The sequence below is a fragment of the Hyperolius riggenbachi genome, chromosome 2, assembly GCF_040937935.1.
Source record: "Hyperolius riggenbachi isolate aHypRig1 chromosome 2, aHypRig1.pri, whole genome shotgun sequence".
Classification (NCBI taxonomy): Eukaryota; Metazoa; Chordata; class Amphibia; order Anura; family Hyperoliidae; genus Hyperolius; species Hyperolius riggenbachi.
Window position 1 is genome coordinate 140,651,027 of NC_090647.1, and position 25,877 is coordinate 140,676,903.

Genomic DNA, 25,877 nt, shown 5'->3' on the forward strand with positions numbered 1-25,877 from the left:
CTGCGGCCACACTAAGCCGAAAGCTTTGAGGCCTAATGGCTATGAGCACGCGTGGGAACCCTCACCTTCAAGGCGCCGGAACGGCGCCTTGGAATTTTCCTGCGGCCACACTAAACCGAAAGTGCCAGCTCTCGTCAGATCGTGGAAGCTAAGCGGCTTCAGGCCTGGTTGGTAGCTGCATGGGAGACCGGCTGTGAACCCCAGGTGCTGCAGGCTCTTTTTGGGTTTGAGGCCCAATGGCTATGAGCACGTGTGGGAAGCCTCACCTTCAAGGCGCCGGAACGGCGCCTTGGAGTTTGCCTGCGGCCACACTAAGCCGAAAGCGCCCGCTCTCGTCAGATCGCGGAAGCTAAGCGGCTTCAGGCCTCGTTAGTAGCTGCATGGGAGACCGGCTGTGAACCCCAGGTGCTGCAGGTGTTTTTTTGGGTTTGAGGCCCAATGGCTATGAGCACGCGTGGGAAGCCTCACCTTCAAGGCGCCGGAACGGCGCCTTGGAGTCCGCCTGCGGCCACACTAACCCGAAAGCGCCTGCTCTCGTCAGATCGCGGAAGCTAATCGGCATCAGGCCTGGTTAGTAGCTGCATGGGAGACCGGCTGTGAACCCCAGGTGCTGCAGGTGTTTTTTTGGGTTTGAGGCCCAATGGCTATGAGCACGCGTGGGAAGCCTCACCTTCAAGGCGCCGGTTTGCCTGCGGCCACACTAAGCTGAAAGCGCCCGCTCTCGTCAGATCGCGGAAGCTAAGCGGCTTCAGGCCTGGTTAGTAGCTGCACAGGAGACCGGCTGTGAACCACAGGTGCTGCAGGCGTTTTTTTGAGTTTGAGGCCCAATGGCTATGAGCACGCGTGGGAAGCCTCACCTTCAAGGCGCCGGAACGGCGCCTTGGAGTTTGCCTGCGGCCACACTAAGCCGAAAGCGCCTGCTCTCGTCAGATGGCGGAAGCTAAGCGGCTTCAGGCCTGGTTAGTAGCTGCATGGGAGACCGGCTGTGAACCCCAGGTGCTGCAGGCGTTTTTTTGGGTTTGAGGCCCAATGGCTATGAGCACGCGTGGGAAGCCTCACCTTCAAGGCGCCGGAACGGCAGCTTGGAGTTTGCCTGCGGCCACACTAAGCCAAAAGCGCCCGCTCTCGTCAAATCGCGGAAGCTAAGCGGCTTCAGGCCTGGTTAGTAGCTGCATGGGAGACCGGCTGTGAACCCCAGGTGCTGCAGGTGTTTTTTTGGGTTTGAGGCCCAATGGCTATGAGCACGCGTGGGAAGCCTCACCTTCAAGGCGCTGGAACGGCGCCTTGGAGTTTGCCTGCGGCCACACTAAGCCGAAAGCTTTGAGGCCCAATGGCTATGAGCACGCGTAGGAAGCCTCACCTTCAAGGCGCCGGAACGGTGCCTTGGAGTTTGCCTGCGGCCACACTAAGCCGAAAGCGCCCGCTCTCGTCAGATCGTGGAAGCTAAGCGGCTTCAGGCCTAGTTAGTAGCTGCATGGGAGACCGGCTGTGAACCCCAGGTGCTGCAGGCGTTTTTTTGGGTTTGAGGCCCAATGGCTATGAGCACGCGTGGGAAGCCTCACCTTCAAGGCGCCGAAACGGCGCCTTGGAGTTTGCCTGCGGCCACACTAAGCCGAAAGCGCCCGCTCTCGTCAGATCGCGGAAGCTAAGCGGCTTCAGGCCTGGTTAGTAGCTGCATGGGAGACTGGCTGTGAACCCCAGGTGCTGCAGGTGTTTTTTTGGGTTTGAGGCCCAATGGCTATGAGCACGCGTGGGAAGCCTCACCTTCAAGGCGCCGGAACGGCGCCTTGGAGTTTGCCAGTGGCCACACTAAGCCGAAAGCGCCCGCTCTCGTCAGATCGTGGAAGCTAAGCGGCTTCAGGCCTGGTTAGTAGCTGCATGGGAGACCGGCTGTGAACCCCAGGTGCTGCAGGTGTTTTTTTGGGTTTGAGGCCCAATGGCTATGAGCACGCGTGGGAAGCCTCACCTTCAAGGCGCCGGAACGGCGCTTTGGAGTTTGCCTGCGGCCACACTAAGCCGAAATCGCCCGCTCTCGTCAGATTGCGAAAGGTAAGCGGCTTCAGGCCTGGTTAGTAGCTGCATGGGAGACTGGCTGTGAACCCCAGGTGCTGCAGGCGTTCTTTTGGGTTTGAGGCCCAATGGCTATGAGCACGCGTGGGAAGCCTCACCTTCAAGGCGCCGGAACGGCGCCTTGGAGTTTGTCTGCGGCCACACTAAGCCGAAAGCGCCCGCTCTCGTCAGATCGCGGAAGCTAAGCGCCTTCAGGCCTGGTTAGTAGCTGCATGGGAGACCGGCTGTGAACCCCAGGTGCTGCAGGCGTTTTTTTGGGTTTGAGGCCCAATGGCTATGAGCACGCGTGGGAAGCCTCACCTTCAAGGCGCCGGAACGGCGCCTTGGAATTTGCCTGCGTCCACACTAAGCTGAAAGCGCCCGCTCTCGTCAGATTGCGAAAGCTAAGTGGCTTCAGGCCTGGTTAGTAGCTTCATGGGAGACCGGCTGTGAACCCCAGGTGCTGCAGGCGTTTTTTTGGGTTTGAGGCCCAATGGCTATGAGCACGCGTGGGAAGCCTCACCTTCAAGGCGCCGGAACGGCACCTTGGAGTTTGCCTGCGGCCACACTAATCCGAAAGCACCCGCTCTCGTCGGAAGCTAAGCGGCTTCAGGCCTGGTTAGTAGCTGCATGGGAGACCGGCTGTGAACCCCAGGTGCTGCAGGTGTTTTTTTGGGTTTGAGGCCCAATGGCTATGAGCATGCGTGGGAAGCCTCACCTTCAAGGCGCCGGAACGGCGCCTTAGAGTTTGCCTGCGGCCACACTAAGCCGAAAGCGCCCGCTCTCGTCAGATCGCGGAAGCTAAGCGGCTTCAGGCCTGGTTAGTAGCTGCATGGGAGACTGGCTGTGAACCCCAGGTGCTGCAGGCGTTTTTTGGGTTTGAGGCCCAATGGCTATGAGCACGCGTGGGAAGCCTCACCTTCAAGGCGCCGCAACGGCGCCTTGGAGTTTGCCTGTGGCCGCACTAAGCCGAAAGCGCCCGCTCTCGTCAGATCGCGGAAGCTAAGCGGCTTCAGGCCTTGTTAGTAGCTGCATGGGAGACCGGCTGTGAACCCCAGGTGCTGCAGGCGTTTTATTGGGTTTGAGGTCCAATGGCTATGAGCACGCGTGGGAAGCCTCACCTTCAAGGCGCCGGAACGGCAGGTTGGAGTTTGCCTGCGGCCACACTAAGCCGAAAGCGCCCGCTCTCGTCAGATCGCGGAAGCTAAGCGGCTTCAGGCCTGGTTAGTAGCTGCATGGGAGCCCGGCTGTGAACCCCAGGTGCTGCAGGCATTTTTTTGGGTTTGAGGCCCAATGGCTATGAGCATGCGTGGGAAGCCTCACCTTCAAGGCGCCGGAACGGCGCCTTAGAGTTTGCCTGCGGCCACACTAAGCCGAAAGCGCCCGCTCTCGTCAGATCGCGGAAGCTAAGCGGCTTCAGGCCTGGTTAGTAGCTGCATGGGAGACTGGCTGTGAACCCCAGGTGCTGCAGGCGTTTTTTGGGTTTGAGGCCCAATGGCTATGAGCACGCGTGGGAAGCCTCACCTTCAAGGCGCCGCAACGGCGCCTTGGAGTTTGCCTGTGGCCGCACTAAGCCGAAAGCGCCCGCTCTCGTCAGATCGCGGAAGCTAAGCGGCTTCAGGCCTTGTTAGTAGCTGCATGGGAGACCGGCTGTGAACCCCAGGTGCTGCAGGCGTTTTATTGGGTTTGAGGTCCAATGGCTATGAGCACGCGTGGGAAGCCTCACCTTCAAGGCGCCGGAACGGCAGGTTGGAGTTTGCCTGCGGCCACACTAAGCCGAAAGCGCCCGCTCTCGTCAGATCGCGGAAGCTAAGCGGCTTCAGGCCTGGTTAGTAGCTGCATGGGAGCCCGGCTGTGAACCCCAGGTGCTGCAGGCATTTTTTTGGGTTTGAGGCCCAATGGCTATGAGCACGTGTGGGAAGCCTCACCTTCAAGGCGCCGGAACGGCAGCTTGGAGTTTGCCTGCGGCCACACTAAGCCGAAAGCGCCCGCTCTCGTCAGATCGCGGAAGCTAAGCGGCTTCAGGCCTGGTTAGTAGCTGCATGGGAGCCTGGCTGTGAACCCCAGGTGCTGCAGGCATTTTTTTGGGTTTGAGGCCCAATGGCTATGAGCACGCGTGGGAAGCCTCACCTTCAAGGCGCCTGAACGGCGCCTTGTAGTTTGCCTGCGGCCACACTAAGCTGAAAGCGCCCACTCTCGTCAGATTGCGGAAGCTAAGCGGCTTCAGGCCTGGTTAGTAGCTGCATGGGAGACCGGCTGTGATCCCCTGGTGCTGCAGGTGTTTTTTTGGGTTTGAGGCCCAATGGCTATGAGCACGCGTAGGAAGCCTCACCTTCATGGCGCCGGAATGGCGCCATGGAGTTTACCTGCGGCCACACTAAGCCGAAAGCGCCTGCTCTCGTCAGATCGCGGAAGCTAAGCGGCTTCAGGCCTGGTTAGTAGTGTCATGTGAGACCGGCTGTGAACCACAGGTGCTGCAGGCGTTTTTTTGGGTTTGAGGCCCAATGGCTATGAGCACGCGTTGGAAGCCTCACCATCAAGGCGCCGGAACGGCGCCTTGGAGTTTGCCTGCGGCCACACTAAGCCGAAAGTACCCGCTGTCGTCAGAGCGCGGAAGCTAAGCGGCTTCAGGCCTGGTTAGTAGCTGCATGGGAGACCGGCTGTGAACCCCAGGTGCTGCAGGTGTTTTTTTGGGTTTGAGGCCCAATGGCTATGAGCACGCGTGGGAAGCCTCACCTTCAAGGCGCCGGAACGGCGCCTTGGAGTTAGCCTGCGGCCACACTAAGCCGAAAGCGCCCGCTCTCGTCAGAACGCGGAAGCTAAGCGGCTTCAGGTCTGGTTAGTAGCTGCATGGGAGACCGGCTTTGAACCCCAGGTGCTGCAGGTGTTTTTTTGGGTTTGAGGCCCAATGGCTATGAGCACGCGTTGGAAGCCTCACCATCAAGGCGCCGGAACGGCGCCTTGGAGTTTGCCTGCGGCCACACTAAGCCGCAAGTGCCCGCTGTCGTCAGAGCGCGGAAGCTAAGCGGCTTCAGGCCTGGTTAGTAGCTGCATGGGAGACCGGCTGTGAACCCCAGGTGCTGCAGGTGTTTTTTTGGGTTTGAGGCCCAATGGCTATGAGCACGCGTGGGAAGCCTCACCTTCAAGGCGCCGGAACGGCGCCTTGGAGTTTGCCTGCGGCCACACTAAGCCGAAAACGCGCACTCTTGTCAGATCGCGGAAGCTAAGCGGCTTCAGGTCTGGTTAGTAGCTGCATGGGAGACCGGCTTTGAACCCCAGGTGCTGCAGGTGTTTTTTTGGGTTTGAGGCCCAATGGCTATGAGCACGCGTGGGAAGCCTCACCTTCAAGGCGCCGGAACGGAGGCTTGGGGTTTACCTGCGGCCACACTAAGCCGAAAGCGCCTGCTCTCGTCAGATCGCGGAAGCTAAGCGGCTTCAGGCCTGGTTAGTAGCTGCATGGGAGACCGGCTGTGAACCCCAGGTGCTGCAGGCGTTTTTTTGGGTTTGAGGCCCAATGGCTATGAGCACGCGTGGGAAGCCTCACCTTCAAGGCGCCGGAACGGCGCCTTGGAGTTTGCCTGCGGCCACACTAAGCCGAAAGCTTTGAGGCCTAATGGCTATGAGCACGCGTGGGAACCCTCACCTTCAAGGCGCCGGAACGGCGCCTTGGAATTTTCCTGCGGCCACACTAAACCGAAAGTGCCAGCTCTCGTCAGATCGTGGAAGCTAAGCGGCTTCAGGCCTGGTTGGTAGCTGCATGGGAGACCGGCTGTGAACCCCAGGTGCTGCAGGCTCTTTTTGGGTTTGAGGCCCAATGGCTATGAGCACGTGTGGGAAGCCTCACCTTCAAGGCGCCGGAACGGCGCCTTGGAGTTTGCCTGCGGCCACACTAAGCCGAAAGCGCCCGCTCTCGTCAGATCGCGGAAGCTAAGCGGCTTCAGGCCTCGTTAGTAGCTGCATGGGAGACCGGCTGTGAACCCCAGGTGCTGCAGGTGTTTTTTTGGGTTTGAGGCCCAATGGCTATGAGCACGCGTGGGAAGCCTCACCTTCAAGGCGCCGGAACGGCGCCTTGGAGTCCGCCTGCGGCCACACTAACCCGAAAGCGCCTGCTCTCGTCAGATCGCGGAAGCTAATCGGCATCAGGCCTGGTTAGTAGCTGCATGGGAGACCGGCTGTGAACCCCAGGTGCTGCAGGTGTTTTTTTGGGTTTGAGGCCCAATGGCTATGAGCACGCGTGGGAAGCCTCACCTTCAAGGCGCCGGTTTGCCTGCGGCCACACTAAGCTGAAAGCGCCCGCTCTCGTCAGATCGCGGAAGCTAAGCGGCTTCAGGCCTGGTTAGTAGCTGCACAGGAGACCGGCTGTGAACCACAGGTGCTGCAGGCGTTTTTTTGAGTTTGAGGCCCAATGGCTATGAGCACGCGTGGGAAGCCTCACCTTCAAGGCGCCGGAACGGCGCCTTGGAGTTTGCCTGCGGCCACACTAAGCCGAAAGCGCCTGCTCTCGTCAGATGGCGGAAGCTAAGCGGCTTCAGGCCTGGTTAGTAGCTGCATGGGAGACCGGCTGTGAACCCCAGGTGCTGCAGGCGTTTTTTTGGGTTTGAGGCCCAATGGCTCTGAGCACGCGTGGGAAGCCTCACCTTCAAGGCGCCGCAACGGCGCCTTGGAGTTTGCCTGCGGCCGCACTAAGCCGAAAGCGCCCGCTCTCGTCAGATCGTGGAAGCTAAGCGGCTTCAGGCCTGGTTAGTAGCTGCATGGGAGAACGGCTGTGAACCCCAGGTGCTGCAGGTGTTTTATTGGGTTTGAGGTCCAATGGCTATGAGCACGCGTGGGAAGCCTCACCTTCAAGGCGCCGGAACGGCGCTTTGGAGTTTGCCTGCAGCCACACTAAGCCGAAAGCGCCCGCTCTCGTCAGATCGCGGAAGCTAAGCGGCTTCAGGCCTGGTTAGTAGTGTCATGGGAGACCGGCTGTGAACCCCAGGTGCTGCAGGCGTTTTTTTTGGGTTTGAGGCCCAATGGCTATGAGCACGCGTGGGAAGCCTCGCCTTTGAGTTTGCCTGCGGCCACACTAAGCCGAAAGCGCCCGCTCTCGTCAGATCGCGGAAGCTATGCGGCTTCAGGCCTGGTTAGTAGCTGCATGGGAGACCGGCTGTGAACCCCAGGTGCTGCAGGCTTTTTTTTGGGTTTGAGGCCCAATGGCTATGAGCACGCGTGGGAAGCCTCACCTTCAAGGCGCCGGAACGGCGCCTTGGAGTTTGCCTGCGGCCACACTAAGCCGAAAGCGCCTGCTCTCGTCAGATCGTGGAAGCTAAGCGGCTTCAGGCCTGGTTAGTAGCTGCATGGGAGACCGGCTGTGAACCCCAGGTGCTGCAGGCGTTTTTTTGGGTTTGAGGCCCAATGGCTATGAGCACGCGTGGGAAGCCTCACCTTCAAGGCGCCGCAACGGCGCCTTGGAGTTTGCCTGCGGCCGCACTAAGCCGAAAGCGCCCGCTCTCGTCAGATCGCGGAAGCTAAGCGGCTTCAGGCCTGGTTAGTAGCTGCATGGGAGAACGGCTGTGAACCCCAGGTGCTGCAGGCGTTTTATTGGGTTTGAGGTCCAATGGCTATGAGCACGCGTGGGAACCCTCACCTTCAAGGCGCCGGAACGGCGCCTTGGAGTTTGCCTGCGGCCTCACTAAGCCGAAAGCGGCCGCTCTCGTCAGATCGCGGAAGCTAAGCGGCTTCATGCCTGGTTAGTAGCTGCATGGGAGACCGGCTGTGAACCCCAGGTGCTGCAGGCGTTTTTTTGGGTTTGAGGCCCAATGGCTATGAGCACGCGTGGGAAGCCTCACCTTCAAGGCGCCGGAACGGCGCCTTGGAGTTTGCCTGCGGCCACACTAAGCCGAAAGCGCCCGCTCTCGTCAGATCGTGGAAGCTAAGCGGCTTCAGGCCTGGTTAGTAGCTGCAAGGGAGACCGGCTGTGAACCCCAGGTGCTGCAGGCGTTTTTGGGGGTTTGAGGCCCAATGGCTATGAGCACGCGTGGGAAGCCTCACCTTCAAGGCGCCGGAACGGCGCTTTGGAGTTTGCCTGCAGCCACACTAAGCCGAAAGCGCCCGCTCTCGTCAGATCGCGGAAGCTAAGCGGCTTCAGGCCTGGTTAGTAGTGTCATGGGAGACCGGCTGTGAACCCCAGGTGCTGCAGGCGTTTTTTTGGGTTTGAGGCCCAATGGCTATGAGCACGCGTTGGAAGCCTCGCCTTTGAGTTTGCCTGCGGCCACACTAAGCCGAAAGCGCCCGCTCTCGTCAGATCGCGGAAGCTATGCGGCTTCAGGCCTGGTTAGTAGCTGCATGGGAGACCGGCTGTGAACCCCAGGTGCTGCAGGCTTTTTTTTGGGTTTGAGGCCCAATGGCTATGAGCACGCGTGGGAAGCCTCACCTTCAAGGCGCCGGAACGGCGCCTTGGAGTTTGCCTGCGGCCACACTAAGCCGAAAGCGCCTGCTCTCGTCAGATCGTGGAAGCTAAGCGGCTTCAGGCCTGGTTAGTAGCTGCATGGGAGACCGGCTGTGAACCCCAGGTGCTGCAGGTGTTTTTTTGGGTTTGAGGCCCAATGGCTATGAGCACGCGTGGGAAGCCTCACCTTCAAGGCGCCGGAACGGCGCCTTGGAGTTTGCCTGCGGCCACACTAAGCCGAAAGCGCCCGCTCTCGTCAGATCGTGGAAGCTAAGCGGCTTCAGGCCTGGTTAGATGATGTGTGAGGGGCCCCAAAATTTCTGATGGCGGCCCTGGTTGTTCCTGTTGGGTCTGTAGCGGTTTGGTACCCTCTTCCATTTCTCTCTTTGTGGTAAAGCAAGAGTGTCGGTCTGAATTGGCCATTCATCCAGGGTGATGTCAGGCAGATCAAAGGTTTCTCTGACTTTCAATAAGTCTTTAGGTGAGTTAAAAGACACCGATTTGCCATCTTTACTGATGAAAATTGCAAAGGGATAGCCCCAGCGGTATATAATGTCTCGATCCCTTAAAGCTTCCAGTAATGGCTTAGATGCCCTGCGCAGCTGGAGAGTGAGAGTGGAGAGATTGGGCAGTAGATGAATCTCAACACCGTCAAAAACAATGTTCCCTTTTTTACGTGCAGCAGCCATTATAGCGTCTTTTTCCTTATAGAAATGCACTCTACAGATGATATCTCGCGGTTTGGCCGGGTCAGATCTTGGGGGGCCTGCTGCTCTGTGGGCCCGGTCGATTTCAATCTTGTTATCTGCCGGCGCCTCTAAGAAGATATTAAATATTGCTTCGGTAGTGGCCATAATATCTGGGGCCTTGGTTGTTTCAGGGACGCCTCGGATGCATATGTTATTTCTTCTATGACGATTTTCCAAATCGTCAATCTTCATGTACAGGGCCGTAATGTGCTCGGAGTGAGCATTAACAGTAGTGGTTTGTGATTTCAGGGATCCAGCAAGCTCTTCTTGGCCTTTCTCCACTTCCACCAGTGTGTTAGTAACATGTGCAAAGTCTTGCCTGAACTCGGCCATATCTTGTTTATAAGTCTCCATTATTCTAGTGAAACAGTTCTCTAGATCTTGTTTAGTAGGGAGAGATCTGATGTAATTGTGTAACTCAACCTCTACGTAGGAGTCTGCACCCTCTGAGAGTGATGGAAAAGCTGAGCCTACAGGCCGCTTAGGCGAGGGCCGGGCATTTGTGTAAGACTCTTCGGGTGCAGTGATATCGTGGCGGGAGTTGTGAACTGGCTGGTTAGGAGATATAGGCCTACCTTGCGGTACGTTCGCGGTGTCGGAATTCCGTGGAGAAGACCGGTCCGTCAGTGTGAGCTGGGTTGGACTCTGCCGAGGGGACCTCACAGATGCAGCTCTTGGAGATGCAGAGGAAGTGTTGCTGCTCGGCGAGGTAGGAGCGCCGCCATGTTGCCTGGCCTGTGCAGGGGCGCCGCAAGGCATAAAGCGAACCAAGCGGTCGCTTGGGGCCTCAAGATCGTAGGGGCCTCGGCGGCTCAGTGACGTCGGCGTGACGTCACTGTTTCCCAGCAGCCCCGCGGGGCTGGCAGAGCAGAGGAGGGCAGGGCTACGGGAAGTTGGCCACCGCCGAAGCCCTGCTCTGGAGACTATTTATACGCCTCCAGTACAGGGCTTCGGGTGGCCATCTTCCCGTAGCCCTGATTCAATCAGCGCGGGAGATTGGAGGAGGGAGGGAGCTCCGTGGGAACTGCGCGCCTGAGGAGCCGGCCAGGAGAGGAGACGGGGAGAGAAGACTTCTGCCAGTGCCACTGCCAGGTGAGTAAATCCTTTTCTTTTTGCAGCTCTGAAAATGTGCCCTAATTGTGTTTGATTTCTGCTGAACTGTTCCCTAATTGTGTTTGATTTCTGCTGAGAATGTGCCCTAATTGTGTTTGATATCTGCTCTCTGCTGAACTGTTCCCTAATTGTGTTTGATTTCTGCTGAACTGTGCCCTAATTGCGTTCGATTTCTGCTAAACTGTGCCGTAATTGTGTTTGATTTCTGCTGAAAATGTGCCCTAATTGTGTTTGATTTCTGCTGAACTGTTCCCTAATTGTGTTTGATTTCTACTGAAAATGTGGCCCTAATTGCGTTTGATATCTGCTGAAAATGTGCCCAAATTGCGTTTGATTTCTGCTGAAAATGTGCCCAAATTGCGTTTGATTTCTGCTGAAAATGTGCCCAAATTGCGTTTGATTTCTGCTGAAAATGTGCCCTAATTGCGTTTGATTTCTGCTGAAAATGTGCCCAAATTGCGTTTGATTTCTGCTGAAATGTGCCCAAATTGCGTTTGATTTCTGCTGAAATGTGGCCCTAATTGCGTTTGATTTCTGCTGAAATGTGGCCCAAATTGCGTTTGATTTCTGCTGAAATGTGGCCCAAATTCTGTTTGATTTCTGTTGAAATGTTGCACAAATTGCGTTTGTTTTCTGCTAAAATGTTGCACAAATTGCGTTTTTATTTTCTGGTGTCTGGGGTAACTGTTGCTGCATTTATTATTTAATGGTCATAGTTGGCTATATTTGCTGTGCTACGGTTTAGCTCCGCCCATACAATGTCATGGCCAAATCCATCTGCGTGCGCCTCAATCACCCCCACATCCATTTTCGCCGCAAACAGCCCCGCCCCAATCCGCCCTCCAGCTCCACCCACATGTCATGGCCACGCCCACTTATGCGGGATAGCCACACCCATGCTTCGCGCGCCGCAGGATAGGGCCACTTCCTACAGTCCGCTTGGGGCCACAAAAACCTTAGCTGCACCCCTGGGCCTGCGATACTACTGGCCCCTCTTCTGGTAGTTGCGTTCGTTGCTTCTTGTCCGGGGGACTGTGAGGCTGGTCGGGTGAGCGAGTCTCTTTTGTCCCAGTGGTTGTAAGTGGGTCCGCGACTGAGCTGCTCGTTCTAGGAGAATGGGAGCCGCGGCCTGTTTTGTCACACGGAGTCTCCGCCATGCTGTTAGGCTCCCTGTCTTGTAGTCTTCTCTCGAGATGGCGCCCACGTGAGCAGCCACGGTCGCATCGGCTCCCAGCAATTAGTGTTTTTTTAGTGTTTTTTTTTGTTTTGTCTAGTCTACTCAGTTTTAGCATAGGGGTTTCTAAGCTACCTACCTGCTCTTCCACCCAGCAATCAGGCCCTCCAGCACCTTCGGAGGGGCCTCTGCCATAGCCTTATCGCCTCTGCAAGCCTGAGGTCCTGCTGCCTGGCCACCCACATGGCATCCATCCCCGCTGTGTCCTCGCAGCCCCGAGGTCCGGCTGCGCGGCTCCCACGTGACCTCCAGCATCCATCAGGAGGATCAGCGCCACCCCTGTCCCTGCAGCAGGAGGAGGAACACCGCTGCCGCTGTCCACGCAGCCCGGAGGTCCGGCTGCTCAGCTCTCACGTGGCCTCCGGCATCCATCCGGAGGATCAGCGCCACCCCTGTCCCTGCAGCAGGAGGAGGAACACCGCTGCCGCTGTCCCCGCAGCCCGGAGGTCCGGCTGCTCGGCTCCCACGTGGCCTCTGGCATCCATCCATCCGGAGGATCAGCGCCACCCCTGTCCCTGCAGCAGGAGGAGGAACACTGCTGCCGCTGTCCCCGCAGCCCGGAGGTCCGGCTGCTCGGCTCCCACGTGGCCTCTGGCATCCATCCGGAGGATCAGCGCCACCCCTGTCCCTGCAGCAGGAGGAGGAACACTGCTGCCGCTGTCCCCGCAGCCCGGAGGTCCGGCTGCTCGGCCACCCACGTGGCCTCTGGCATCCACCCGGTTGGAGCGTCACCGCTGCGCTGTCCCTGCAGTCCCGAGGCCCTGCTTGGCCACCCATGTACTCCTGGACTCCATCTTCGCCAGAGAGTCTCCGCTGCCACCTCTCCGTCTCTGCTGCACACCGGGAAGGGCTCAAGCTACTCTGGTAAGCAAGTTTATCTGCCACCCTCGCACCCTTGCTTGCACCCATGCTCGCCCTGTCTGCACATCTGAACTCTGTGCCCTAGCATCCTTGTTTGCCCTTCCTGTACACTGGATCTCCATGCTGGACCTGTGTATCCAGCTGCCTGCCACAATGTGTATCGCCTGCTAACTGCCTGCTACCCTGCCTGCTACTGGTGCTCTCTTGCCTCATCTGCTCTGCACACCTTGCTAGTCCTGCTTTATCCATCTGCTCTGTGCACCTTGCTGGTCCTGCTCACATACTGCCTGCCACAGAGACCGCTTGACTGTTACTGCCGGTTACCTGCACTTTACAAACTACCTGCCACAGTGACTGCTTGACTGTTACTGCCTGTTACCTGCACCTGCCCCCTGCATATTCCATAGCAGCTCCATGGCTCTGAAGCCGCCGCACTCCCCAAGCACGACGGGCATCACCACGCACACCAGAGAGGAACTCCTGCTATGGGAGGCGAGCAGCGCAGAGTCCCATGCATCCCTGCGGGACACAGTCTGGGCACACATCGGGCTACTTACCAGGAGGGCCAGGTGGGCCAGCAGAAGATACCGCCCCAGGGGAAAGAGAGCAGGAGTCCAAGTGAAGCTTAAAAGAAAGGGCCTGCGTTCACCCATCCCAGCCATTCTCCTGGCTAACGTCTGCTCCCTCCCAAACAGGCTTGATGAACTGCTCATACTGCTAGGACGCAATCGTTCAATGGGCACAAACACCCCAGTCCTTTGCTTCACTGAAACGTGGCTAAACGACACCATCCCGGACAACTCCCTCCAACTACCCGGCTTCAACCTCTTCCGCGCAGACCGTGACAGCGCACTCTCCGGAAAACAGAGGGGGGTGGCATCTGCTTCTATATCAAGGCCACCTGGTGCACAAACACATCCATCATGGACAGTCACTGCTCCCCTGACATTGAGTTCCTACTCATAAATTGCAAACCTCAATATTCACCAAGAGAATTCTCCTCCTACGTTCTTGTAGGAGTATACAGTGGAGGAAATAATTATTTGACCCCTCACTGATTTTGTAAGTTTGTCCAATGACAAAGAAATGAAAAGTCTCAGAACCGTATCATTTCAATGGTAGGTTTATTTTAACAGTGGCAGATAGCACATCAAAAGGAAAATCGAAAAAATAACCTTAAATAAAAGATAGCAACTGATTTGCATTTCATTGAGTAAAATAAGTTTTTGAACCCCTACCAATCATTAAGAGTTCTGGCTCCCACAGAGTGGTTAGACACTTCTACTCAATTAGTCACCCTCATTAAGGACACCTGTCTTAACTAGTCACCTGTATAAAAGACACCTGTCCACAGAATCAATCAATCAAGCAGACTCCAAACTCACCAACATGGGAAAGACCAAAGAGCTGTCCAAGGATGTCAGAGACAAAATTGTAGACCTGCACAAGGCTGGAATGGGCTACAAAACCATTAGCAAGAAGCTGGGAGAGAAGGTGCGATTGTTCGAAAATGGAAGAAGCACAAAATGACCATCAATCGACCTCGCTCTGGGGCTCCACGCAAGATCTCACCTCGTGGGGTGTCAATGGTTCTGAGAAAGGTGAAAAAGCATCCTAGAACTACACGGGAGGAGTTAGTGAATGACCTCAAATTAGCAGGGACCACAGTCACCAAGAAAACCATTGGAAACACATTACACCGCAATGGATTAAAATCCTGCAGGGTTCGCAAGGTCCCCCTGCTCAAGAAGGCACATGTGCAGGCCCGTCTGAAGTTTGCCAATGAACACCTGAATGATTCTGTGAGTGACTGGGAGAAGGTGCTGTGGTCTGATGAGACCAAAATAGAGCTCTTTGGCATTAACTCAACTCGCTGTGTTTGGAGGAAGAAAAATGCTGCCTATGACCCCCAAAACACCGTCCCCACCGTCAAGCATGGGGGTGGAAACATTTTGCTTTGGGGGTGTTTTTGTGCTAAGGGCACAGGACAACTTAATCGCATTAACGGGAAAATGGACGGAGCCATGCATCGTGAAATCCTGAACGACAACCTCCTTCCCTCTGCCAGGAAACTGAAAATGGGTCGTGGATGGGTGTTCCAGCACGACAATGACCCAAAACATAAAGCAAAGGCAACAAAGGAGTGGCTCAAGAAGAAGCACATTAAGGTCATGGAGTGGCCTAGTCAGTCTCCGGACCTTAATCCAATAGAAAACCTATGGAGGGAGCTCAAGCTCAGAGTTGCACAGAGACAGCCTCGAAACCTTAGGGATTTAGAGATGATCTGCAAAGAGGAGTGGACCAACATTCCTCCTAAAATGTGTGCAAACTTGGTCATCAATTACAAGAAACGTTTGACCTCTGTGCTTGCAAACAAGAGTTTTTCCACTAAGTATTAAGTCTTTTATTGTTAGAGGGTTCAAAAACTTATTTCACTCAATTAAATGCAAATCAGTTGCTATCTTTTATTTAAGGTTATTTTTTCGATTTTCCTTTTGATGTGCTATCTGCCACTGTTAAAATAAACCTACCATTGAAATGATACTGTTCTGAAACTTTTCATTTCTTTGTCATTGGACAAACTTACAAAATCAGTGAGGGGTCAAATAATTATTTCCTCCACTGTATATCCCCCCCAGTGCCAACACCAAGATCGCTCAGCGTACAATCAGCGACACCATCTCGAGGTGGGAGACATCCCTCCCGGACTCCCTCTTCATCGTCTGCGGGGACTTCAACAGCGCGAACCTCCACACGGAGATGCCTCAGTACAAACAACACATTACTTGCCCCACCAGGAATCAGAACACCCTGGACCATTGCTACACGGTCCTCAAGAAGGCGTATAAACCTATTCGCCAGGCTCCCCTGGGCAACTCTGACCACTGCCTAATCCATCTAATTCCAACCTACAGAAGGCACCTTGAATCATCCAAGCCAGTCCTCAGGACTGTGAGAAAGTGGACAGAAGAAGCTAAGCTACAACTGCAGGCCTGCTTTGACTGCACAGACTGGGCCACCCTCGAGACAGCCTGCCTGGAGGAATGGACAGAGAACGTCATCTCCTACATCAGCTTCTGCGAGGAGCTGTGCATCCCCACAAAAACCTTCAGGGCCTATCCCAACAACAAGCCCTGGTTTAACGGCAAGTTACGCCGGCTCCGAAAAATCAAGGAAGAAGCGCACAAGTCCGGGACACCAGAGGAATTCAAGGCAGCCAGATACACCCTCAAGCGTGAACTGAGCGCAGCAAAGAGGGACTACTCCAACAAGCTGGGGCTCCGCCTACGCTCAAACAACACACGGGAGGTCTGGCAAGGTCTTAGGGCAGCCACAAATTTCAAAACTTCTCCCCAACATGCACCCCCGAGCCTCGAGCTAGCAGAAAAACTCATTGAATTCTACTGCAGGTTTGAACATCAACCAACCCTGGTAGGAGATCTGAGGGCCAACCACTGGGCACCCCCCATACCCACCTCTCCTAGTACTGGTGGTGCCCTCCCAGAACCAGCTGTGGTCCAGGCGACAGACGTACTCAGGCACCTCCGGAAACTTAATCCTAGGAAAGCCTCTGGCCCAGACGGCGTGTCATCCATGTGCCTAAGATCCTGCGCTAGCCAGCTAGCCCCGGTGCTGACCTCCATTTTTCAGAATTCCCTGTCGGCTGGCAAAGTACCCTCCTGTCTTAAAAGGTCCACCATCATCCCACTCCCCAAAAAACCAGGTGTCACGGATCTCAACAACTACAGACCCGTGGCCCTTACCTCAACGGTCATGAAGATCCTTGAAAAACTAGTCCTCACCCATCTGAAAAACTCCACCAACGCCCTCTTAGACCCACTTCAATTTGCATACAGGGCAAACAGGTCCGTAGAGGATGCCATCAACATCAGTCTGGCATACACTATGGAACATCTGGACAGACCCAACACCTACGCCAGGATCCTCTTCCTGGACTTTAGCTCTGCTTTCAATACGATCTGCCCGAACATCCTGTATAACAACTTAGCGCAACTTGGGCTTGATGGTAATCTCTGCACATGGATCAAGGACTTCCTCACAAACAGGACGCAACAGGTCAGACTTGGTAGCTGCCTCTCCCAAACGAGGACCACAAATACTGGCGCCCCCCAAGGCTGTGTACTGTCTCCGATCCTGTTTTCCCTGTACACAAACAGATGCTCCTCAACCGCTGACTGCGTTAAGGTAATTAAATTTGCGGACGACACCACCATCCTTGGTCTCATCAGTGAGGAGGACGAACGCACCTACCGCAGTGAGATTGAGCGAATCTGCAATTGGTGCAAGGACAACATGCTTGTCCTAAACGCTGCAAAGACAGTCGAGTTGGTTATCGATTTCAGGAAAGGCCCCCCCCCCCCACTCAGCGCGGTATTCATCGAAGGCACTGAAGTCACCAGAGTATCAAGTGTTCGGTTTCTGGGCACTACCATCACCAACGACTTGAGATGGAGTGAAAACACCACTAAATGCCAAAAGAAGGCGCAGCAACGGCTGTTCTTCCTAAGACAACTCAGGAAGTTTGGCATGCCGCAGGAACTGTTATCAAGCTTCTACACTGCCACCATCGAGTCAATCCTGTGCTCATCTATCATCGTGTGGTATGGGGGTGCCACCACAAGTGACAGGTACAGACTTCAAAGAGTAATTAAGGCAGCGGAAAGAATCATTGGGTCACCCCTGCCACCTCTGGACCTCCTCCACGCATCCAGATTGAAAACTAGGGCATACAGGATCACGAATGACCTGCACCATCCCGGTAGCCGCTTCTTCAACCGCATGCGCTCGGACCATCGTTTCAGAGCTATTTCCACCAAAACCTCCAGGCACAGGAACTCCTTTTTCCCCCAAGCAGTGTGCCTTCTGAACTCTAGTCACACACACAGAAAAACTAAATAGAACATCTGTGACCCAGGCCTAAATAAATATGTACTTTTCCGTGGTTCCGCACGTAGTTTTTGCACTACAATACCCTAAAGTCTTTTGTCTGCACATGTTTTGCTTGCACTAAGTTGTTTTATTGTTCTTTGTCTGTCATTGCATGCTTTGCACTACTATGTTTTTGCCGCTTTGTACTATGCTCTATGCCGATGTGTACCACAAACAATTCCGAGTGTGGCAACTGCTGCACTTGGCGAAATAAATCTGATTCTGATTCGAGCGGCCTCAGGAAGCGTTTGATTTGGGAGTTGGATGGAGTATTGTGCTGGGCTTTAGTTCCCTTCTTTTTACCTCCTCCCATGGGCTATTTCGGCAGGTTAATAGGCGCTGTATCGGTGGTTTATGAGTCCGGGCTGTGGGAGCTCAGCGATGGTGCGTCTTCACACGGCCATTAGCAAGCCACGCCCCTCCCACCAAGTAACTTTTAAATAATGGTCAAAGATTCCTGTTCTTTAATAGAAGCAATACATATCTCCATAAGTACCTTATTCACCTTTTCCAATATTTCCAAATGGGAGATTACTTTCACTAATTTAATAACCTCAGACATAAGTTTAATCAACAGGATCCTTGTCAATTAAACTTTATCAAAATATAATATTTCAACACCCCTTCTCATTACAGAGATGCACATCACCTAATATGCTTAATTGGTAGTAGGCTTTCGAGCCTATACAGCTTGGAGTAAGACAACATGCATAAAGAGGATGATGTGGTCAAAATACTCATTTGCCTAATAATTCTGCACTCCCTGTATAGGTAGGCCATATGGTTGCCCCCAGTATAGGTTAGATAGGTATAAGCCCCCAGTATAGGTTAGATAGGTATAAGCCCCCAGTATAGCTTAGATAGGTATATGTCCGCAGTATAGGTTAGATAGGTATATGCCAACCAGGCAACAAAAGCAGTCACTTGGGGCCCCATTCAGAGTCAAAGGGGCCCCATCAGCGCATAAACCAGCCCTCGGCATCCTGTCAGCGGTGGCTGGATGGTATAATGGTTAAAGGGACTCTGAGCAGTGCAGTAACTATGGAAAGATGCATATCATTTTAAAGCTCGCTTTCTCCTCTTTCCAATGATTTATAAACCGCCGCCCTATGCCTTTTAGTTTTCACTATTTTCGCTATCGAAATCGCGGACACAGCAATTTCGATCGTGAAAATAGCGAAGACTAAAAGGCATAGGGTGGCAGTTTATCTATCATTGGAAAGAGGAGAAAGAGAGCTTCAAAATGATATGCATCTTTCCATAGTTACATTGTATTACATAGGACGACTTTTCTCCAAAGTCGGCAGCTCGATTCAGCACAATGTAATTAAATATATGAAACCCAGGGGGATATAATTACAAACATCATGCTGGTAGGTGTGAGGATGCAATTAATTAGTTGTGGGTATGCAGTAAGCCAGCACCTATTCAGTAGGAGACCTTAGGCAAGTCTCTCTAACACTGCTACTGCCTATAGGGGGCGTCCTAGTGGCTGCAAGTCTGGCGCTTTGAGTCCGCCAGGAGAAAAGCGCGATATAAATGTTATTTGTCTAGGCTTTTCAAATGATGCTGTGCGCTGCTGATTGTCTTCAGAGCCAGGCTCTCCTCCTAGGTCCCCCTCCTGCTACTGTGTGCTCTGCCACTGCCCACTCCTCCCTCCCTTCCCACAGAGAACCACAGCTGCAGCAAGAATGATAGCAGCAGATGGCAAACGCTCACTCACCTATCCATAATCCAAGCAATAGAGATCCCGTCATCTGAAACCCATCTGTCTCTTCTACAGTGCAGCCGCTCGCTCTGAACTTCCTGATTCTCAGATAAGACAGGAAGTAGGAAGTAGTAATAGTAGTAGTAACAGAGCGACAGCACTCTAGAGGAGACAGATGGGCTCCGGATGACGGGACCTCTATTGCTTGGATCGCAATAGGTGAATGCGAATCATCTGGTGCTGTCATTCTCCCCCGCTGCGGCTGCCTTCTCTGCTGGACTATCGTATTCACTGGGATGGAGGCTGCATGGTGGCTGTCTAGTTTGGGAGGAAATCGGTTGTTCGGCGGTGGGGGTGGTTATATAATTCTGTCTGGGGAACGGCTTCCGGTTTGGCGGTGTCCAGAGCTTTCTGCTATTGCCAGGCTGGAGATGCAGGGGGAAAGTGCTGCTGCTGTGATATCTGGCGCCCTCTTCACAGGGGTGCCCCAGCCCCTGAGTGAAAATGTCCCAGCCATTCATCTCTCACTATGCATTTTGCCGCTGCTATTACCTGCATTGTGCCCCCACAGAGGAAAGCGGGCTGTTGCCCATAGCAACCAGTAGCTCGGCTGCCCCGGTGTGTGCGGCATGTTTCTGTGCAGCTACATCTTCTGATTCTATTACGACATGATGGGGGGCCCAAATCAGTTACTTTGCTTAGGGCCCCATTTAGCCTTAATCCGGCTCTGTGCCCCAGTATAGATTAGATAGGTATATGCCCCCAGTATAGGTTAGATTATTATTATTTAGTATTTATATAGCGCCGACATATTATGTCGCGCTGTACAGTGTGTGTGTGTGTGTATATATATATATATATATATACACAGTATATATATATCTTGTCACTAACTGTCCCTCAAAGGAGCTCACAATCTAATCCCTAACTTTGCCATATGTCTATATTATGTAGTGTAAGTACTGTAGTCTAGGGCCAATTTTTAGGGGGAGCCAATTAACTTATCCGTATGTTTTTGGAATGTGGGAGGAAACCGGAGTGCCCGGAGGAAACCCACGCAGACATGGAGAGAACATACAAACTCTTTTGCAGATAGTGCCCTGGCTGGGATTCAAACCGGGGACCCAGCACTGCAAGGCGAGAGAACTAACCACTACGCCACCGTGCTGCCCATAGATAAGTATATGCCTCCAGTATAGACAGGTATACATCCCCCAGTATAGGTTAGATAGGTATATGCCCAATATAGATTTAGATAGGTATATGTCCCCCAGGATAGGTTAGATAGGTATATGCCCAGTATAGGTTAGATGGGTATATGCCCAGTATAGGTTAGATAGGTATATGCCCAGTATAGGTTAGATAGGTATATGCCCAGTATAGGTTAGATAGGTATATGCCCAGTATAGATTAGATAGGTATATGTCGCCCGGTATAAGTTAGATAGGTACATGTCCCCCAGTATAAGTTAGATAGGTATACGTCCCCCAGTATAAGTTAGATAGGTATATGTCCCCCAGTATAAGTTAGATAGGTATATGCCCCTGTATAAGTTAGTTTGGTTAGGCGGGGGGGAGCGGGGAGAGAGGAGTTTCCACTTACCTGCCTTCATCCTGCACGCAGCTTCCATCTTCAGCCTCTCCCGGCGCGCGCGTCGCATCGGTAAGAGCTCCCCCTGTGATGACATGTGGTTACGTCATCACTGGGGGCGCTGTTACCATAGCGACAGACGCCGGCCGGGACAGGAAGTACATAGAAGCTGTGCAGGATCCAGGCACCGTAAGTGGAAACTCTTATCTCTCCCCGCAGCTCTGCCTGGTGTCCGTACGCCCGCTGCCAGCAAGCGAGGCCCCCCGCAGCGTGAGGCCTGCTCGGTGCAAGGGGGGTGTTCCAGAAACCCGGCACACCGCCTTCTGTACGCCAGTGGTGCTGTACACACACATAGATTTATCAGCACACTGTACACATGCACTGAAGTTTTACCCATAATGTGCTGTAAACAGATACACTGTTCTTCCACACACTAAAACCATATGCCACTTACACTTAAAGAGAACCCGAGGTGGGAATTACTAATACTATTGGGGCACAGAGGCTGGTTGCGCACACTAAGACCAGCCTCTGTTGCCCCATCGTATGCCTCCATGTCCCCTCTGCTCGCCGCTATAGACCCCGCAGTGCTGGCGACACGCAGCGCGTCACCAGCACAATGTTTACCTAAGCGCTGTCAGTCAGCGCCGCTCCCCCGCCTCCTCCGCATTGCCGCTACCCGCCCGCGTCACTTCCCTCCTATCAGCGGGAGGGAAGGGACACGGGTGGGTGCGCCGATGCGGAGGAGGCGGGGGAGCGGCGCTGACAGACAGCGCTAAGGTAAACATTGTGCTGGCGACACGCTGCGTGTCGCCAGCACTGCGGGGTCTATAGCGGCGAGCAGGGGGGACATGGAGGCATACGATGGGGCAACAGAGGCTGGTCTTAGTGTGCGCAACCAGCCTCTGTGCCCCAATAGTATTAGTAATTCCCACCTCGGGTTCTCTTTAAAGGATACCAGAGCCCAACACACTAGGAGAAATGGGGGGGAGCAGGCATGTAGGGGAAGCTGTCCTGATGCCCACCATTCCCCCGTTTTCCTCTGCCTCCCTCCTTTCATACCTGAAGCCCCTTATGCAGCGTTTTTGGGGTCGCCGGAGTCGGGCATCAATGCACCTGCGCTGGCCCAGCTGCGCGTCCTAGTGTGCGACCGCAGCCGGGAGTGCTCTGCACATGATGTCACTATTTACATCATGCGCAGAGCGGTCCCGGCCACGGTTGTACGCTCACCCAACTACTGTATTCTGACATACAGTGCACTCAACCACATGCTGTACACATCAGCTGTACACTTACTCGTGCACTGTAGGCAGATACGCTGTATACTTACCCACACCCTGTATACAAAGGCAGTGTACACTTACCCACATGCTATACACATAGGCACAGTACACTTACCCACATGCTGTATACAAAGGCAGTGTACACTTACCCAATTGCTATACACATAGGCAGTGTACACTTACCCACACCCTGTATACAAAGGCAGTGTACACTTACCCACATGCTATACACATAGGTACTGTACACTTACCCACATGCTATACACATAGGCACTGTACACTTACCCACACCCTGTATACAAAGGCAGTGTACACTTACCCACATGCTATACACATAGGCACTGTACACTTACCCACACCCTGTATACAAAGGCAGTGTACACTTACCCACATGCTATACACATAGGCACTGTACACTTACCCACATGCTATACACAAAGGCACTGTACACTTAACCACACAATGCACACATAGGTGCTGTACATTTACCCACACACTGTACACTGTACAAACAGGCTCCATGGCCACACTGAGTTTTCAAATAAAAAAAAAAAACACCAGTTACAATCTTATTTTATTTTACCTATTTTATTGAGAATTTAAAATATCTACAAAAGGGATTGGCTTGGAAGACAGATGAAAGGCTTTGCTGGTCACTGGACTTGTTACGATGTCATCAGGGAGCCGGTGTCAGCAAGTAGGTAGGCATGAAGGATCAGCATGCAGCAGGCAGATGTAAGTGGTAAGGTGAACAGGTGAAAGATCAGGGCAGTGCAGGGGAACTGCCACCAGGTCAGGTTTTTTTTTTTGGGAAGACTACTGCAAGTTCATGCTTATTATGTGGGGAAACTGCTGCCAGATCATGTTTATTATGTGGGGAAACTGCTGCCAGATCATATCTATTTTGTGGGGAAACTGCTGCCAGATCATGCTTATTATGTGGGGAAACTGCTGCCAGATCATGTTTATTATGTGGGGAAACTGCTGCCAGATCATGTTTATTTTTATATATTTTTTTTGGGGGGGGGGGGGGGGGACTGCTGCCAGGTCATGTTTATTATGTGGGGAACTGCTGCCAAATCATGTTTATTATGTGGGGAAACTGCTGCCAGATCATATCTATTTAGTGGGGAAACTGCTGCCAGATCATGTTTATTATGTGGGGGAACTGCTGCCAGATCATATCTATTTTGTAGGGGAACTGCTGCCAGATTATGTTTATGTTATTTTTTTTTTTTGGCGGGGGGCGGGGGGACTGCTACCAGATCATGTTTCCTTTTTTTGGGGGGGGGGGGCTGCTGCCAGATCATGTTTATTTATTTTTTGGGGGGGGGACTGCTGCCAGATGTTTTTTTTTTGGGGGGGGGGGGACTGCTGCTAGATAATGTTTATTTTTTTGGGGGGGGAGGGAGAAACTGCTGCCAGATCATGTTTATTATGTGGGGAAACTGCTGCCAGATCATATCTATTTTGTGGGGGAACTGCTGCCAGATCATGTTTATTATGTGGGGAACTGCTGCCAAATCATGTTTGTTTATGTTATTTTTTTTTTGGGACTGCTGCCAGATCATTTTTGGGGGGGGGGGGGACTGCCAGGTCATGCTTATTTATTGGGGGAGGGGGCTGCCGCCAGATCATGTTTATTTACCAGATCATGTTTATTTTGGAGTGGAACTGCTGCCAGATTATGTTTATTATGTAGGAACCTGCTGCCAGATCATGTTTATTTTTTTTATTTTTTTTGGGTGGGGGGGCGGCTGCTGCCAGATCATATTTATTTATTTATTTATTTATTTTTTTTGGGGGGGGGGGAACTGCTCCCAGATCATATTTTTTTTTTTGGGGGGGGGAGGGGGAAACTGCTGCCAGATCATGTTTATTTTGGGGGGAACTACTGCCAGAGCATGTCTATTTGGGGGGGGGGGGGGGAGACTACTGCCAGATCACGTTTATTTAGTTTAAAAAAAAATTGGGCAGGGGAGGCTGCTGCCAGATCATGTTTATTATGTGGGGAACTGCTGCCAGATCATGTTTTTTGGGGGGGAGGGGACTGCTGCCAGATCATGTTTATTTTTTTTTGGGGGGGGGGGGGACTGCTGCCAGAGCATGTTTATTTTTTATTTGGCGGGGACAGCTGCCAGATCATGTTTATTTATTTTTTTTTTTTGGGGGGGGGGGGGGCGGCTGCCGCCAGATCATGTTTATTGGGGGGGGGGGGGGAACTGCTGCCAGATTATGTTTATTTTTTTTGGGGGGGGGGGGGGGGGGGGGACTACTGCCAGACCATATCTATTTTGTTGGAAAACTGCTGCCAGATCATGTTTATTTTGGGGGAGGGGACTGCTGCCAGATCATGTTTATTTTTTAATTATTTTTTTGGGGGGAGCTGCCGTCTGATCATATTTTTTTTTGGGGGGGGGGAGTGGGGGGGGGGGGGGGGAACTGCTGCCAAACCATATTTAACTACTGCCAGATCATATCTATTTTGTTGGAAAACTGCTGCCAGATCATGTTTATTTTGGGGGAGGGGACTGTTGCCAGATCATGTTTATTTTATTTTTTTTGGGGGGGGGGGCTGCCGCCAGATCATGTTTATTTTGGGGGGGGGAACTGTTGCCAGATCATGTTTATTTTGGGGGAGGGGACTGCTGCCAGATTATGTTTATTTTTTTGTGGGGGGGCTGCCGCTAGATCATGTTTATTTGAGGGGAACTGCTGCCAGATCATGTTTATTTTGGGGAGGTGACTGCTGCCAGTTCACGTTTATTTTGGGGGGACGGGGACTGCTGCCAGATCATGTTTATTTATATTTTTTGGGGGGGGAACTGCTGCCAGATCATGTTTAATTTGGGGGGAGCTTCTGCCAGATGTTTTTTCTTTTTTTGGGGGGGGGGGGGGGCTGCCGCCAGATCAGGTTTATTTTTTTTTTGGGGGGGGGGGGGGGGACTGCTGCCAGATCGTGTTTATTATTTTTTGGGGGGGGAGGGGGAAACTGCTGCCAGATCATGTTTATTTTAGACGGAACTACTGCCAGATCACGTTTATTTATTTAAAAAATTGTTTATTATGTGGGGGAACTGCTGCCAGATCATGTTTATTATTTTTTTTTTTGGGGGGGGGGGGGGGGCTGCCACCAGATCATGTTTATTTTGGAGTGGAACTGCTGCCAGATCATGTTTATTTTGCGGTAACTACTGCCAGAGCATGTCTATTTTTTGGGGGGGTGGGGACTACTGCTAGATCACATTTAGTTTATTTTTGGGGGGGCTGCCACTAGATCATGTTTATTTTGGGGGGGGACGACTTCTGACAGATCATGTTTATTTTTCATTTTGGAGGGGGAACTGCTGCCAGATCATGTTCAATATGTGGGGGAACTGCTGCCAGATAATGTATATTTTTTTTTGGGGGGGGGGGGGGGGCTGCTGCCAGATCATGTTTATTTTGGGGGGTAACTGCTGCCAGATCATGTTTATTTTGGGGTGGAACTGCTGCTCGATCATGTTTATTATGTGGGGAACTGCTGCCAGATCATGTTTATTTATTTATTTTTTGAGGGGGGGGCTGCCGCCAGATCATGTTTAATTTTTTGGGGGAAGGGGTGGGCTGCTGCCAGATCATGTTTATTATGTGGGGGAACTGCTGCCAGATCATGTTTATTTTGGGGGGAACTGCTGCCAGATCACATTTGTTTATTTGGGGGGGGGGGTTGCTGTAAGATCATGTTTATTCTGTGGGGAAACGGCTACTTATTTTGTAGGAACTGATCCAGGGGAAGGCGAAAAACCTTTCAAGGTGTGGGCCAATAAGCCTTAAAAGAGAAAAATTCCTTCCCGACTCCAAATGGCAGTCAGACGAATCCCTGGATCAGCTCTCCTGCTAATTGCTAATTGCACAACACACACACACTTTT

At 53.0% G+C, this 25,877-nt stretch overlaps 2 non-coding genes and 39 pseudogenes across 2 annotated transcripts; all 41 read left to right on the forward strand.

Moving 5' to 3' along the window:
• The first annotated feature begins 97 nt into the window (after window positions 1-97).
• On the forward strand, window positions 98-216 carry LOC137553894 (5S ribosomal RNA; annotated as a pseudogene).
• Window positions 217-298: 82 nt separating this feature from the next.
• On the forward strand, window positions 299-417 carry LOC137550630 (5S ribosomal RNA; annotated as a pseudogene).
• Window positions 418-500: 83 nt separating this feature from the next.
• On the forward strand, window positions 501-619 carry LOC137553629 (5S ribosomal RNA; annotated as a pseudogene).
• Window positions 620-687: 68 nt separating this feature from the next.
• LOC137552103 (5S ribosomal RNA) lies at window positions 688-806 on the forward strand (annotated as a pseudogene).
• Window positions 807-889: 83 nt separating this feature from the next.
• On the forward strand, window positions 890-1,008 carry LOC137549714 (5S ribosomal RNA; annotated as a pseudogene).
• An 83-nt stretch (window positions 1,009-1,091) lies between these two features.
• On the forward strand, window positions 1,092-1,210 carry LOC137551699 (5S ribosomal RNA; annotated as a pseudogene).
• Window positions 1,211-1,392: 182 nt separating this feature from the next.
• Window positions 1,393-1,511, forward strand: LOC137549435 (5S ribosomal RNA; annotated as a pseudogene).
• An 83-nt stretch (window positions 1,512-1,594) lies between these two features.
• LOC137547957 (5S ribosomal RNA) lies at window positions 1,595-1,713 on the forward strand (annotated as a pseudogene).
• An 83-nt stretch (window positions 1,714-1,796) lies between these two features.
• LOC137551109 (5S ribosomal RNA) lies at window positions 1,797-1,915 on the forward strand (annotated as a pseudogene).
• An 83-nt stretch (window positions 1,916-1,998) lies between these two features.
• On the forward strand, window positions 1,999-2,117 carry LOC137551678 (5S ribosomal RNA; annotated as a pseudogene).
• Window positions 2,118-2,200: 83 nt separating this feature from the next.
• Window positions 2,201-2,319, forward strand: LOC137548041 (5S ribosomal RNA; annotated as a pseudogene).
• An 83-nt stretch (window positions 2,320-2,402) lies between these two features.
• On the forward strand, window positions 2,403-2,521 carry LOC137553689 (5S ribosomal RNA; annotated as a pseudogene).
• A 278-nt stretch (window positions 2,522-2,799) lies between these two features.
• LOC137558365 (5S ribosomal RNA) lies at window positions 2,800-2,918 on the forward strand (annotated as a pseudogene).
• An 82-nt stretch (window positions 2,919-3,000) lies between these two features.
• Window positions 3,001-3,119, forward strand: LOC137551358 (5S ribosomal RNA; annotated as a pseudogene).
• Window positions 3,120-3,202: 83 nt separating this feature from the next.
• Window positions 3,203-3,321, forward strand: LOC137557565 (5S ribosomal RNA; annotated as a pseudogene).
• Window positions 3,322-3,404: 83 nt separating this feature from the next.
• On the forward strand, window positions 3,405-3,523 carry LOC137558366 (5S ribosomal RNA; annotated as a pseudogene).
• An 82-nt stretch (window positions 3,524-3,605) lies between these two features.
• LOC137551359 (5S ribosomal RNA) lies at window positions 3,606-3,724 on the forward strand (annotated as a pseudogene).
• Window positions 3,725-3,807: 83 nt separating this feature from the next.
• Window positions 3,808-3,926, forward strand: LOC137557566 (5S ribosomal RNA; annotated as a pseudogene).
• An 83-nt stretch (window positions 3,927-4,009) lies between these two features.
• LOC137548009 (5S ribosomal RNA) lies at window positions 4,010-4,128 on the forward strand (annotated as a pseudogene).
• Window positions 4,129-4,211: 83 nt separating this feature from the next.
• Window positions 4,212-4,330, forward strand: LOC137554070 (5S ribosomal RNA; annotated as a pseudogene).
• An 83-nt stretch (window positions 4,331-4,413) lies between these two features.
• Window positions 4,414-4,532, forward strand: LOC137552683 (5S ribosomal RNA; annotated as a pseudogene).
• An 83-nt stretch (window positions 4,533-4,615) lies between these two features.
• Window positions 4,616-4,734, forward strand: LOC137552006 (5S ribosomal RNA; annotated as a pseudogene).
• An 83-nt stretch (window positions 4,735-4,817) lies between these two features.
• Window positions 4,818-4,936, forward strand: LOC137549218 (5S ribosomal RNA; annotated as a pseudogene).
• An 83-nt stretch (window positions 4,937-5,019) lies between these two features.
• On the forward strand, window positions 5,020-5,138 carry LOC137553286 (5S ribosomal RNA; annotated as a pseudogene).
• Window positions 5,139-5,221: 83 nt separating this feature from the next.
• Window positions 5,222-5,340, forward strand: LOC137554504 (5S ribosomal RNA; annotated as a pseudogene).
• An 83-nt stretch (window positions 5,341-5,423) lies between these two features.
• Window positions 5,424-5,542, forward strand: LOC137548103 (5S ribosomal RNA; annotated as a pseudogene).
• Window positions 5,543-5,724: 182 nt separating this feature from the next.
• Window positions 5,725-5,843, forward strand: LOC137553895 (5S ribosomal RNA; annotated as a pseudogene).
• Window positions 5,844-5,925: 82 nt separating this feature from the next.
• On the forward strand, window positions 5,926-6,044 carry LOC137550631 (5S ribosomal RNA; annotated as a pseudogene).
• An 83-nt stretch (window positions 6,045-6,127) lies between these two features.
• LOC137553630 (5S ribosomal RNA) lies at window positions 6,128-6,246 on the forward strand (annotated as a pseudogene).
• Window positions 6,247-6,314: 68 nt separating this feature from the next.
• Window positions 6,315-6,433, forward strand: LOC137552105 (5S ribosomal RNA; annotated as a pseudogene).
• An 83-nt stretch (window positions 6,434-6,516) lies between these two features.
• LOC137549715 (5S ribosomal RNA) lies at window positions 6,517-6,635 on the forward strand (annotated as a pseudogene).
• An 83-nt stretch (window positions 6,636-6,718) lies between these two features.
• LOC137553157 (5S ribosomal RNA) lies at window positions 6,719-6,837 on the forward strand (annotated as a pseudogene).
• An 83-nt stretch (window positions 6,838-6,920) lies between these two features.
• LOC137555448 (5S ribosomal RNA) lies at window positions 6,921-7,039 on the forward strand. The gene has a single exon (XR_011028132.1). It is a non-coding gene; the product is annotated as a 5S ribosomal RNA (ribosomal RNA).
• A 62-nt stretch (window positions 7,040-7,101) lies between these two features.
• LOC137558883 (5S ribosomal RNA) lies at window positions 7,102-7,220 on the forward strand (annotated as a pseudogene).
• An 83-nt stretch (window positions 7,221-7,303) lies between these two features.
• Window positions 7,304-7,422, forward strand: LOC137548515 (5S ribosomal RNA; annotated as a pseudogene).
• An 83-nt stretch (window positions 7,423-7,505) lies between these two features.
• Window positions 7,506-7,624, forward strand: LOC137550717 (5S ribosomal RNA; annotated as a pseudogene).
• Window positions 7,625-7,707: 83 nt separating this feature from the next.
• Window positions 7,708-7,826, forward strand: LOC137552799 (5S ribosomal RNA; annotated as a pseudogene).
• An 83-nt stretch (window positions 7,827-7,909) lies between these two features.
• On the forward strand, window positions 7,910-8,028 carry LOC137548824 (5S ribosomal RNA; annotated as a pseudogene).
• An 83-nt stretch (window positions 8,029-8,111) lies between these two features.
• Window positions 8,112-8,230, forward strand: LOC137555460 (5S ribosomal RNA). Its single transcript, XR_011028144.1, has one exon. It is a non-coding gene; the product is annotated as a 5S ribosomal RNA (ribosomal RNA).
• Window positions 8,231-8,291: 61 nt separating this feature from the next.
• Window positions 8,292-8,410, forward strand: LOC137558884 (5S ribosomal RNA; annotated as a pseudogene).
• Window positions 8,411-8,493: 83 nt separating this feature from the next.
• On the forward strand, window positions 8,494-8,612 carry LOC137549791 (5S ribosomal RNA; annotated as a pseudogene).
• Window positions 8,613-25,877: the final 17,265 nt, after the last annotated feature.